Source organism: Syngnathus scovelli, chromosome 16 (genome assembly GCF_024217435.2).
Source record: "Syngnathus scovelli strain Florida chromosome 16, RoL_Ssco_1.2, whole genome shotgun sequence".
NCBI classification, from domain to species: Eukaryota; Metazoa; Chordata; class Actinopteri; order Syngnathiformes; family Syngnathidae; genus Syngnathus; species Syngnathus scovelli.
Window position 1 is genome coordinate 11472511 of NC_090862.1, and position 14120 is coordinate 11486630.

The window sequence follows — 14120 nt, forward strand, 5'->3', positions numbered from 1 at the left end:
CTATGCGCACCCAACCAGAGTGACGGGAGGAGCACATTTCAGAAAACGTGCTCAGCTCGTCGAGAAAATGCGATTTAAGCAATAAAATTAAAAATGCACCCAAAACCTAAACCAAACGTTGCAGGTGGTTATTTCTTCATGCGCAGTGGTCAATGCGGCACTCTCTAGCTGCCAAGAGCACTTTTTACTATGCGCACCCAACCAGAGTGACGGGAGGAGCACATTTCAGAAAACGTGCTCAGCTCGTCGAGAAAATGCGATTTAAGCAATAAAATTAAAAATGCACCTAAAACCTAAACCAAAAGTTGCAGGTGGTTATTTCTTCATACGCAGCAGTCAACACGGCACTCTCTAGCTGCCAAGAGCACTTTTTACTATGCGCACCCAACCAGAGTGACGGGAGGAGCACATTTCAGAAAACGTGCTCAGCTCGTCGAGTAAATGCAATTTAAGCAATAAAATTAAAAATGCACCCAAAACCTAAACCAAACGTTGCAGGTGGTTATTTCTTCATGCGCAGTGGTCAACGCGGCACTCTCTAGCTGCCAAGAGCACTTTTTACTATGCGCACCCAACCAGAGTGACGGGAGGAGCACATTTCAGAAAACGTGCTCAGCTCGTCCAGAAAATGCGATTTAAGCAATAAAATTAAAAATGCACCTAAAACCTAAACCAAACGTTGCAGATGGTCATTTCTTCATGCGCAGTGGTCAACGCGGCACTCTCTAGCTGCCAAGAGCACTTTTTACTATGCACACCCAACCAGAGTGACGGGAGGAGCACATTTCAGAAAACGTGCTCAGCTCGTCCAGACAATGCGATTTAAGCAATAAAAATAAAAATGCACCCAAAACCTAAACCAAACGTTGCAGGTGGTTATTTCTTCATGCGCAGTGGTCAACGCGGCACTCTCTAGCTGCCAAGAGCACTTTTTACTATGCGCACCCAACCAGAGTGACGGGAGGAGCGCATTTCAGAAAACGTGCTCAGCTCGTCGAGAAAATGCGATTTAAGCAATAAAATTAAAAATGCACCTAAAACCTAAACCAAAAGTTGCAGGTGGTTATTTCTTCATACGCAGCAGTCAACGCGGCACTCTCTAGCTGCCAAGAGCACTTTTTACTATGCGCACCCAACCAGAGTGACGGGAGGAGCACATTTCAGAAAACGTGTTCAGCTCGTCGAGAAAATGCGATTTAAGCAATAAAATTAAAAATGCACCCAAAACCTAAACCAAACGTTGCAGATGGTCATTTCTTCATGTGCAGTGGTCAACGCGGCACTCTCTAGCTGCCAAGAGCACTTTTTACTATGCACACCCAACCAGAGTGACGGGAGGAGCGCATTTCAGAAAACGTGCTCAGCTCGTCGAGAAAATGCGATTTAAGCAATAAAATTAAAAATGCACCCAAAACCTAAACCAAACGTTGCAGGTGGTTATTTCTTCATGCGCAGTGGTCAATGCGGCACTCTCTAGCTGCCAAGAGCACTTTTTACTATGCGCACCCAACCAGAGTGACGGGAGGAGCACATTTCAGAAAACGTGCTCAGCTCGTCGAGAAAATGCGATTTAACTAATAAAATTAAAAATGCACCTAAAACCTAAACCAAACGCTGCAGATGGTCATTTCTTCATGCGCAGTGGTCAACGCGGCACTCTCTAGCTGCCAAGAGCACTTTTTACTATACACACCCAACCAGAGTGACGGGAGGAGCACATTCCAGAAAACGTGCTCAGCTCGTCGAGAAAATGGGATTTAAGCAATAAAACTAAAAATGCACCCAAAACCTAAACCAAACGTTGCAGATGGTCATTTCTTCATGTGCAGTGGTCAACGCGGCACTCTCTAGCTGCCAAGAGCACTTTTTACTATGCGCACCCAACCAGAGTGACGGGAGGAGCGCATTTGAGAAAACGTGCTCAGCTCGTCGAGAAAATGCGATTTAAGCAATAAAATTAAAAATGCACCCAAAACCTAAACCAAACGTTGCAGGTGGTTATTTCTTCATGCGCAGTGGTCAACGCGGCACTCTCTAGCTGCCAAGAGCACTTTTTACTATGCGCACCCAACCAGAGTGACGGGAGGAGCACATTTCAGAAAACGTGCTCAGCTCGTCGAGAAAATGCGATTTAAGCAATAAAATTAAAAAATGCACCCAAAACCTAAACCAAACGTTGCAGGTGGTTATTTCTTCATATGCAGCAGTCAACGCGGCACTCTCTAGCTGCCAAGAGCATTTTTTACTATGCGCACCCATCCAGAGTGACGGGAGGAGCACATTTCAGAAAACGTGCTCAGCTCGTCGAAAAAATGCAATTTAAGCAATAAAATAAAAAATGCACCTAAAACTTAAACCAAACGTTGCAGGTGGTTATTTCTTCATGCACAGTGGTCAACGCGGCACTCTCTAGCTGCCAACAGCACTTTTTACTATGCGCACCCAACCAGAGTGACGGGAGGAGCACATTTCAGAAAACGTGCTCAGCTCGCCGAGAAAATGCGATTTAAGCAATACAATTAAAAATGCACCTAAAACCTAAACCAAACGTTGCAGGTGGTTATTTCTTCATGTGCAGTGGTCAACGCGGCACTCTCTAGCTGCCAAGAGCACTTTTTACTATGCGCACCCACCCAGAGTGACGGGAGGAGCACATTTCAGAAAACGTGCTCAGCTCGTCGAGAAAATGCGATTTAAGCAATAAAATTAAAAATGCACCTAAAATCTATACCAAACGTTGCAGGTGGTTATTTCTTCATATGCAGTGGTCAACGCGGCACTCTCTAGCTGCCAAGAGCACTTTTTACTATGCGCACCCAACCAGAGTGACGCGAGGAGCACATTCCAGAAAACGTGCTTAGCTCGTCGAGAAAATGCGATTTAAGCAATAAAATTAAAAATGCACCCAAAACCTAAACCAAACGTTGCAGATGGTCATTTCTTCATGCGCAGTGGTCAACGCGGCACTCTCTAGCTGCCAAGAGCACTTTTTACTATGCGCACCCAACCAGAGTGACGGGAGGAGCACATTTCAGAAAACGTGCTCAGCTCGTCGAGAAATTGCGATTTAAGCAATAAAATTAAAAATGCACCCAAAACCTAAACCAAACGTTGCTGGTGGTTATTTCTTCATGCGCAGTGGTCAACGCGGCATTCTCTAGCTGCCAAGAGCACTTTTTACTATGCGCACCCAACCAGAGTGACGGGAGGAGCACATTTCAGAAAACGTGCTCAGCTCGTCGAGAAAATGCGATTTAAGCAATAAAATTAAAAATGCACCCAAAACCTAAACCAAACGTTGCAGATGGTCATTTCTTCATGCGCAGTGGTCAACGCGGCACTCTCTAGCTGCCAAGAGCACTTTTTACTATGCACACCCAACCAGAGTGACGGGAGGAGCGCATTTTAGAAAACGTGCTCAGCTCGACGAGAAAATGCGATTTAAGCAATAAAATTAAAAATGCACCCAAAACCTAAACCAAACGTTGCAGGTGGTTATTTCTTCATGCGCAGTGGTCAACGCGGCACTCTCTAGCTGCCAAGAGCACTTTTTACTATGCGCACCCAACCAGAGTGACGGGAGGAGCACATTTCAGAAAACGTGCTCAGCTCGTCGAGAAAATGCGGTTTCAGCAATAAAATTAAAAATGCACCCAAAACCTAAACCAAACGTTGCAGGTGGTTATTTCTTCATGCGCAGTGGTCAACGCGGCACTCTCTAGCTGCCAAGAGCACTTTTTACTATGCACACCCAACCAGAGTGACGGGAGGAGCGCATTTCAGGAAACGTGCTCAGCTCGTCGAGAAAATGCGATTTAAGCAATAAAATTAAAAATGCACCCAAAACCTAAACCAAACGTTGCAGATGGTCATTTCTTCATGCGCAGTGGTCAACGCGGCACTCTCTAGCTGCCAAGAGCACTTTTTACTATGCACACCCAACCAGAGTGACGGGAGGAGCGCATTTTAGAAAACGTGCTCAGCTCGACGAGAAAATGCGATTTAAGCAATAAAATTAAAAATGCACCCAAAACCTAAACCAAACGTTGCAGGTGGTTATTTCTTCATGCGCAGTGGTCAACGCGGCACTCTCTAGCTGCCAAGAGCACTTTTTACTATGCGCACCCAACCAGAGTGACGGGAGGAGCACATTTCAGAAAACGTGCTCAGCTCGTCGAGAAAATGCGATTTAAGCAATAAAATTAAAAATGCACCCAAAACCTAAACCAAACGTTGCAGGTGGTTATTTCTTCATGCGCAGTGGTCAACGCGGCACTTTCTAGCTGCCAAGAGCACTTTTTACTATGCGCACCCAACCAGAGTGACGGGAGGAGCACATTTCAGAAAACGTGCTCAGCTCGTCCAGAAAATGCGATTTAAGCAATAAAATTAAAAATGCACCTAAAACCTAAACCAAACGTTGCAGATGGTCATTTCTTCATGCGCAGTGGTCAACGCGGCAATCTCTAGCTGCCAAGAGCACTTTTTACTATGCACACCCAACCAGAGTGACGGGAGGAGCACATTTCAGAAAACGTGCTCAGCTCGTCCAGACAATGCGATTTAAGCAATAAAATTAAAAATGCACCCAAAACCTAAACCAAACGTTGCAGGTGGTTATTTCTTCATGCGCAGTGGTCAACGCGGCACTCTCTAGCTGCCAAGAGCACTTTTTACTATGCGCACCCAACCAGAGTGACGGGAGGAGCACATTTCAGAAAACGTGCTCAGCTCGTCCAGACAATGCGATTTAAGCAATAAAATTAAAAATGCACCTAAAACCTAAACCAAACGTTGCAGGTGGTTATTTCTTCATGCGCAGCAGTCAACGCGGCACTCTCTAGCTGCCAAGAGCACTTTTTACTATGCGGACCCAACCAGAGTGACTGGAGGAGCACATTTCAGAAAACGTGCTAAGCTCGTCGAGAAAATGCGATTTAAGCAATAAAATAAAAAATGCACCTAAAACCTAAACCAAACGCTGCAGATGGTCATTTCTTCATGTGCAGTGGTCAACGCGGCACTCTCTAGCTGCCAAGAGCACTTTTTACTATGCGCACCCAACCAGACTGACGGGAGGAGCACATTTCAGAAAACGTGCTCAGTTCGTCGAGAAAATGCGATTTAAGCAACAAAATTAAAAATGCACCCAAAACCCAAACCAAACGTTGCAGGTGGTTATTTCTTCATGCGCAGCAGTCAACGCGGCACTCTCTAGCTGCCAAGAGCACTTTTTAATATGCACACCCAACAAGAGTGACGGGAGGAGCGCATTTCAGAAAACGTGCTCAGCTCGACGAGAACATGCGATTTAAGCAATAAAATTAAAAATGCACTCAAAACCTAAACCAAACGTTGCAGGTGGTTATTTCTTCATGCGCAGTGGTCAAGGCGGCACTCTCTAGCTGCCAAGAGCACTTTTTACTATGCGCACCCAACCAGAGTGACGGGAGGAGCACATTTCAGAAAACGTGCTCAGCTCGTCGAGAAAATGCGATTTAAGCAATAAAATTAAAAATGCACCCAAAACCTAAACCAAACGTTGCAGGTGGTTATTTCTTCATGCGCAGTGGTAAACGCGGCACTCTCTAGCTGCCAAGAGGACTTTTTACTATGCGCACCCAACCAGAGTGACGGGAGGAGCACATTTCATAAAACGTGCTCAGCTCGTCCAGAAAATGCTATTTAAGCAATAAAATTAAAAATGCACCTAAAACCTAAACCAAACGTTGCAGATGGTCATTTCTTCATGCGCAGTGGTCAACACGGCACTCTCTAGCTGCCAAGAGCACTTTTTACTATGCACACCCAACCAGAGTGACGGGAGGAGCACATTTCAGAAAACGTGCTCAGCTCGTCCAGAAAATGCGATTTAAGCAATAAAATTAAAAATGCACCCAAAACCTAAACCAAACGTTGCAGGTGGTTATTTCTTCATGCGCAGTGGTCAACGCGGCACTCTCTAGCTGCCAAGAGCACTTTTTACTATGCGCACCCAACCAGAGTGACGGGAGGAGCACATTTCAGAAAACGTGCACAGCTCGTCGAGAAAATGCGATTTAAGCAATAAAATTAAAAATGCACCCAAAACCTAAACCAAACGTTGCAGGTGGTTATTTCTTCGTGCGCAGCAGTCAACGCGGCACTCTCTAGCTGCCAAGAACACTTTTTACTATGCACACCCAACCAGAGTGACGGGAGGAGCACATTTCAGAAAACGTGCTCAGCTCGTCGAGAAAATGCGATTTAAGCAATAAAATTAAAAATGCACCTAAAACCTAAACCAAACGTTGCAGGTGGTTATTTCTTCATGCGCAGTGGTCAACGCGGCACTCTCTAGCTGCCAAGAGCACTTTTTACTATGCGCACCAAACCAGAGTGACGGGAGGAGCACATTTCAGAAAACGTGCTCAGCTCGTCGAGAAAATGCGATTTAAGCAATAAAATTAAAACTGCACCCAAAACCTAAACCAAACGTTGCAGATGGTCATTTCTTCATGCGCAGTGGTCAACGCGGCACTCTCTAGCTGCCAAGAGCACTTTTTACTATGCGCACCCAACCAGAGTGACGGGAGGACCACATTTCAGAAAACGTGCTCAGCTCGTCGAGAAAATGCGATTTAAGCAATAAAATTAAAAATGCACCCAAAACCTAAACCAAACGTTGCAGGTGGTTATTTCTTCATGCCCAGCAGTCAACGCGGCACTCTCTAGCTGCCAAGAGCACTTTTTACTATGCGCACCCAACCAGAGTGACGGGAGGAGCACATTTCAGAAAACGTGCTCAGCTCGTCGAGAAAATGCGATTTAAGCAATAAAATTAAAAATGCACCTAAAACCTAAACCAAACGTTGCAGGTGGTTATTTCTTCATGCGCAGTGGTCAACGCGGCACTCTCTAGCTGCCAAGAGCACCTTTTACTATGCGCACCAAACCAGAGTGACGGGAGGAGCACATTTCAGAAAACGTGCTCAGCTCGTCGAGAAAATGCGATTTAAGCAATAAAATTAAAACTGCACCCAAAACCTAAACCAAACGTTGCAGATGGTCATTTCTTCATGCGCAGTGGTCAACGCGGCACTCTCTAGCTGCCAAGAGCACTTTTTACTATGCGCACCCAACCAGAGTGACGGGAGGACCACATTTCAGAAAACGTGCTCAGCTCGTCGAGAAAATGCGATTTAAGCAATAAAATTAAAAATGCACCCAAAACCTAAACCAAACGTTGCAGGTGGTTATTTCTTCGTGCGCAGCAGTCAACGCGGCACTCTCTAGCTGCCAAGAACACTTTTTACTATGCGCACCCAACCAGAGTGACGGGAGGAGCACATTTCAGAAAACGTGCTCAGCTCGTCGAGAAAATGCGATTCAAGCAATAAAATTTAAAATGCACCTAAAACCTAAACCAAACGTTGCAGGTGGTTATTTCTTCATGCGCATTGGTCAACGCGGCACTCTCTAGCTGCCAAGAGCACTTTTTCCTTTGCGCACCCAACCAGAGTGACGGGAGGAGCACATTTCAGAAAACGTGCTCAGCTCGTCGAGAAAATGCGATTTAAGCAATAAAATTAAAAATGCACCCAAAACCTAAACCAAACGTTGCAGATGGTCATTTCTTCATGCGCAGTGGTCAACGCGGCACTCTCTAGCTGCCAAGAGCACTTTTTACTATGCGCACCCAACCAGAGTGACGGGAGGACCATATTTCAGAAAACGTGCTCAGCTCGTCGAGAAAATGCGATTTAAGCAATAAAATTAAAAATGCACCCAAAACCTAAACCAAACGTTGCAGGTGGTTATTTCTTCATGCGCAGCAGTCAACGCGGCTCTCTCTAGCTGCCAAGAGCACTTTTTACTATGCGCACCCAACCAGAGTGACGGGAGGAGCACATTTCAGAAAACGTGCTCAGCTCGTCGAGAAAATGCGATTTAAGCAATGAAATTAAAAATGCACCCAAAACCTAAACCAAACGTTGCAGGTGGTTATTTCTTCATGCGCAGTGGTCAACGCGGCACTCTCTAGCTGCCAAGAGCACTTTTTACTATGCGCACCCAACCAGAGTGACGGGAGGAGCACTTTTCAGAAAACGTGCTCAGCTCGTCGAGAAAATGCGAATTAAGCAATAAAATTAAAAATGCACCCAAAACCTAAACCAAACGTTGCAGATGGTCATTTCTTCATGCGCAGTGGTCAACGCGGCACTCTCTAGCTGCCAAGAGCACTTTTTACTATGCGCACCCAACCAGAGTGACGGGAGGAGCACATTTCAGAAAACGTGCTCAGCTCGTCGAGAAAATGCGATTTAAGCAATAAAATTAAAAATGCACCTAAAACCCAAACCAAACGTTGCAGGTGGTTATTTCTTCATGCGCAGTGGTCAACGCGGAACTCTCTAGCTGCCAAGAGCACTTTTTACTATGCGCACCCAACCAGAGTGACGGGAGGAGCACATTTCAGAAAATGTGCTCAGCTCGTCGAGAAAATGCCATTTAAGCCGTACAATTAAAAATGCACCTAAAACCTAAACCAAACGTTGCAGGTGGTTGTTTCTTCATGCGCAGTGGTCAACGTGGCACTCTCTAGCTCCCAAGAGCACTTTTTACTATGCGCACCCAACCAGAGTGACGGGAGGACCACATTTCAGAAAACGTGCTCAGCTCGTCGAGAAAATGCGATTTAAGCAATAAAATTAAAAATGCACCAAAAACCTAAACCAAACGTTGCAGGTGGTTATTTCTTCATGCGCAGCAGTCAACGCGGCACTCTCTAGCTGCCAAGAGCACTTTTTACTATGCGCACCCAACCAGAGTGACGGGAGGAGCACATTTCAGAAAACGTGCTCAGCTCGTCGAGAAAATGCGATTTAAGCAATGAAATTAAAAATGCACCCAAAACCTAAACCAAACGTTGCAGGTGGTTATTTCTTCATGCGCCGTGGTCAACGCGGCACTCTCTAGCAGCCAAGAGCACTTTTTACTATGCGCACCCAACCAGAGTGACGGGAGGAGCACTTTTCAGAAAACGTGCTCAGCTCGTCGAGAAAATGCGAATTAAGCAATAAAATTAAAAATGCACCCAAAACCTAAACCAAACGTTGCAGATGGTCATTTCTTCATGCGCAGTGGTCAACGCGGCACTCTCTAGCTGCCAAGAGCACTTTTTACTATGCGCACCCAACCAGAGTGACGGGAGGAGCACATTTCAGAAAACGTGCTCAGCTCGTCGAGAAAATGCGATTTAAGCAATAAAATTAAAAATGCACCTAAAACCAAAACCAAACGTTGCAGGTGGTTATTTCTTCATGCGCAGTGGTCAACGCGGCACTCTCTAGCTGACAAGAGCACTTTTTACTATGCGCACCCAACCAGAGTGACGGGAGGAGCACTTTTCAGAAAACGTGCTCAGCTCGTCGAGAAAATGCGAATTAAGCAATAAAATTAAAAATGCACCCAAAACCTAAACCAAACGTTGCAGATGGTCATTTCTTCATGCGCAGTGGTCAACGCGGCACTCTCTAGCTGCCAAGAGCACTTTTTACTATGCGCACCCAACCAGAGTGACGGGAGGAGCACATTTCAGAAAACGTGCTCAGCTCGTCGAGAAAATGCGATTTAAGCAATAAAATTAAAAATGCACCTAAAACCCAAACCAAACGTTGCAGGTGGTTATTTCTTCATGCGCAGTGGTCAACGCGGAACTCTCTAGCTGCCAAGAGCACTTTTTACTATGCGCACCCAACCAGAGTGACGGGAGGAGCACATTTCAGAAAATGTGCTCAGCTCGTCGAGAAAATGCCATTTAAGCCGTACAATTAAAAATGCACCTAAAACCTAAACCAAACGTTGCAGGTGGTTGTTTCTTCATGCGCAGTGGTCAACGTGGCACTCTCTAGCTCCCAAGAGCACTTTTTACTATGCGCACCCAACCAGAGTGACGGGAGGACCACATTTCAGAAAACGTGCTCAGCTCGTCGAGAAAATGCGATTTAAGCAATAAAATTAAAAATGCACCAAAAACCTAAACCAAACGTTGCAGGTGGTTATTTCTTCATGCTCAGCAGTCAACGCGGCACTCTCTAGCTGCCAAGAGCACTTTTTACTATGCGCACCCAACCAGAGTGACGGGAGGAGCACATTTCAGAAAACGTGCTCAGCTCGTCGAGAAAATGCGATTTAAGCAATGAAATTAAAAATGCACCCAAAACCTAAACCAAACGTTGCAGGTGGTTATTTCTTCATGCGCCGTGGTCAACGCGGCACTCTCTAGCAGCCAAGAGCACTTTTTACTATGCGCACCCAACCAGAGTGACGGGAGGAGCACTTTTCAGAAAACGTGCTCAGCTCGTCGAGAAAATGCGAATTAAGCAATAAAATTAAAAATGCACCCAAAACCTAAACCAAACGTTGCAGATGGTCATTTCTTCATGCGCAGTGGTCAACGCGGCACTCTCTAGCTGCCAAGAGCACTTTTTACTATGCGCACCCAACCAGAGTGACGGGAGGAGCACATTTCAGAAAACGTGCTCAGCTCGTCGAGAAAATGCGATTTAAGCAATAAAATTAAAAATGCACCTAAAACCAAAACCAAACGTTGCAGGTGGTTATTTCTTCATGCGCAGTGGTCAACGCGGCACTCTCTAGCTGACAAGAGCACTTTTTACTATGCGCACCCAACCAGAGTGACGGGAGGAGCACATTTCAGAAAATGTGCTCAGCTCGTCGAGAAAATGCCATTTAAGCCGTACAATTAAAAATGCACCTAAAACCTAAACCAAACGTTGCAGGTGGTTGTTTCTTCATGCGCAGTGGTCAACGTGTCACTCTCTAGCTGCCAAGAGCACTTTTTACTATGCGCACCCAACCAGAGTGACGGGAGGAGCACATTTCAGAAAACGTGCTCAGCTCGTCGAGAAAATGCGATTTAAGCAATAAAATTAAAAATGCACCTAAAACCAAAACCAAACGTTGCAGGTGGTTATTTCTTCATGCGCAGTGGTCAACGCGGCACTCTCTAGCTGACAAGAGCACTTTTTACTATGCGCACCCAACCAGAGTGACGGGAGGAGCACTTTTCAGAAAACGTGCTCAGCTCGTCGAGAAAATGCGAATTAAGCAATAAAATTAAAAATGCACCCAAAACCTAAACCAAACGTTGCAGATGGTCATTTCTTCATGCGCAGTGGTCAACGCGGCACTCTCTAGCTGCCAAGAGCACTTTTTACTATGCGCACCCAACCAGAGTGACGGGAGGAGCACATTTCAGAAAAGTGCTCAGCTCGTCGAGAAAATGCGATTTAAGCAATAAAATAAAAAATGCACCTAAAACCTAAACCAAACGTTGCAGGTGGTTATTTCTTCATGCGCAGTGGTCAACGCGGCACTCTCTAGCTGCCAAGAGCACTTTTTACTATGCGCACCCAACCAGAGTGACGGGAGGAGCACATTTCAGAAAACGTGCTCAGCTCGTCGAGAAAATGCCATTTAAGCCGTACAATTAAAAATGCACCTAAAACCTAAACCAAACGTTGCAGGTCGTTGTTTCTTCATGCGCAGTGGTCAACGTGGCACTCTCTAGCTGCCAAGAGCACTTTTTACTATGCGCACCCAACCAGAGTGACGGGAGGAGCACATTCCAGAAAACGTGCTCAGCTCGTCGAGAAAATGCGATTTAAGCAATAAAATTAAAAATGCACCCAAAACCTAAACCAAACGTTGCAGATGGTCATTTCTTCATGTGCAGTGGTCAACGGGGCACTCTCTAGCTGCCAAGAGCACTTTTTACTATGCACACCCAACCAGAGTGACGGGAGGAGCGCATTTCAGAAAACGTGCTCAGCTCGTCGAGAAAATGCGATTTAAGCAATAAAATTAAAAATGCACCCAAAACCTTAACCAAACGTTGCAGGTGGTTATTTCTTCATGCGCAGTGGTCAACGCGGCACTCTCTAGCTGCCAAGAGCACTTTTTACTATGCGCACCCAACCAGAGTGACGGGAGGAGCACATTTCAGAAAACGTGCTCAGCTCGTCGAGAAAATGCGATTTAAGCAATAAAATTAAAAATGCACCCAAAACCTAAACCAAACGTTGCAGGTGGTTATTTCTTCATATGCAGCAGTCAACGCGGCACTCTCTAGCTGCCAAGAGCACTTTTTACTATGCGCACCCAACCAGAGTGACGGGAGGAGCACATTTCAGAAAACGTGCTCAGCTCGTCGAGAAAATGCGATTTAAGCAATAAAATAAAAAATGCACCTAAAACCTAAATCAAACGTTGCAGGTGGATATTTCTTCATGCTCAGTGGTCAACGCGGCACTCTCTAGCTGCCAAGAGCACTTTTTACTATGCGCACCCAACCAGAGTGACGTGAGGAGCACATTTCAGAAAACGTGCTCAGCTCGTCGAGAAAATACGATTTAAGCAATAACATTAAAAATGCACCTAAAACCTAAACCAAACGTTGCAGGTGGTTATTTCTTCGTGCGCAGCAGTCAACGCGGCACTCTCTAGCTGCCAAGAGCACTTTTTACTATGCGCACCCAACCAGAGTGACGGGAGGAGCACATTTCAGAAAACGTGCTCAGCTCGTCGAGTAAATGCGATTTAAGCAATAAAATTAAAAATGCACCCAAAACCTAAACCAAACGTTGCAGGTGGTTATTTCTTCATGCGCAGTGGTCAACGCGGCACTCTCTAGCTGCCAAGAGCACTTTTTACTATGCGCACCCAACCAGAGTGACGGGAGGAGCACATTTCAGAAAACGTGCTCAGCTCGTCCAGAAAATGCGATTTAAGCAATAAAATTAAAAATGCACCTAAAACCTAAACCAAACGTTGCAGATGGTCATTTCTTCATGCGCAGTGGTCAACGCGGCACTCTCTAGCTGCCAAGAGCACTTTTTAATATGCACACCCAACCAGAGTGACGGGAGGAGCGCATTTCAGAAAACGTGCTCAGCTCGTCGAGAAAATGCGATTTAAGCAATAAAATTAAAAATGCACCCAAAACCTAAACCAAACGTTGCAGGTGGTTATTTCTTCATGCGCAGTGGTCAACGCGGCACTCTCTAGCTGCCAAGAGCACTTTTTACTATGCGCACCCAACCAGAGTGACGGGAGGAGCACATTTCAGAAAACGTGCTCAGCTCGTCGAGAAAATGCGATTTAAGCAATAAAATTAAAAATGCACCCAAAACCTAAACCAAACGTTGCTGGTGGTTATTTCTTCATGCGCAGTGGTCAACGCGGCATTCTCTAGCTGCCAAGAGCACTTTTTACTATGCGCACCCAACCAGAGTGACGGGAGGAGCACATTTCAGAAAACGTGCTCAGCTCGTCGAGAAAATGCGATTTAAGCAATAAAATTAAAAATGCACCGAAAACCTAAACCAAACGTTGCAGGTGGTTATTTCTTCATGCGCAGTGGTCAACGCGGCACTCTCTAGCTGCCAAGAGCACTTTTTACTATGCGCACCCAACCAGAGTGACGGGAGGAGCACATTTCAGAAAACGTGCTCAGCTCGTCCAGAAAATGCGATTTAAGCAATAAAATTAAAAATGCACCTAAAACCTAAACCAAACGTTGCAGATGGTCATTTCTTCATGCGCAGTGGTCAACGCGGCACTCTCTAGCTGCCAAGAGCACTTTTTACTATGCACACCCAACCAGAGTGACGGGAGGAGCGCATTTTAGAAAACGTGCTCAGCTCGACGAGAAAATGCGATTTAAGCAATAAAATTAAAAATGCACCCAAAACCTAAACCAAACGTTGCAGGTGGTTATTTCTTCATGCGCAGTGGTCAACGCGGCACTCTCTAGCTGCCAAGAGCACTTTTTACTATGCGCACCCAACCAGAGTGACGGGAGGAGCACATTTCAGAAAACGTGCTCAGCTCGTCGAGAAAATGCGATTTAAGCAATAAAATTAAAAATGCACCTAAAACCTAAACCAAACGTTGCAGGTGGTTATTTCTTTATATGCAGCAGTCAACGCGGCACTCTCTAGCTGCCAAGAGCACTTTTTACTATGCGCACCCAACCAGAGTGACGGGAGGAGCACATTTCAGAAAACGTGCTCAGCTCGTCGAGAAAATGCGATTTAAGCAATAAAATTAAAAAT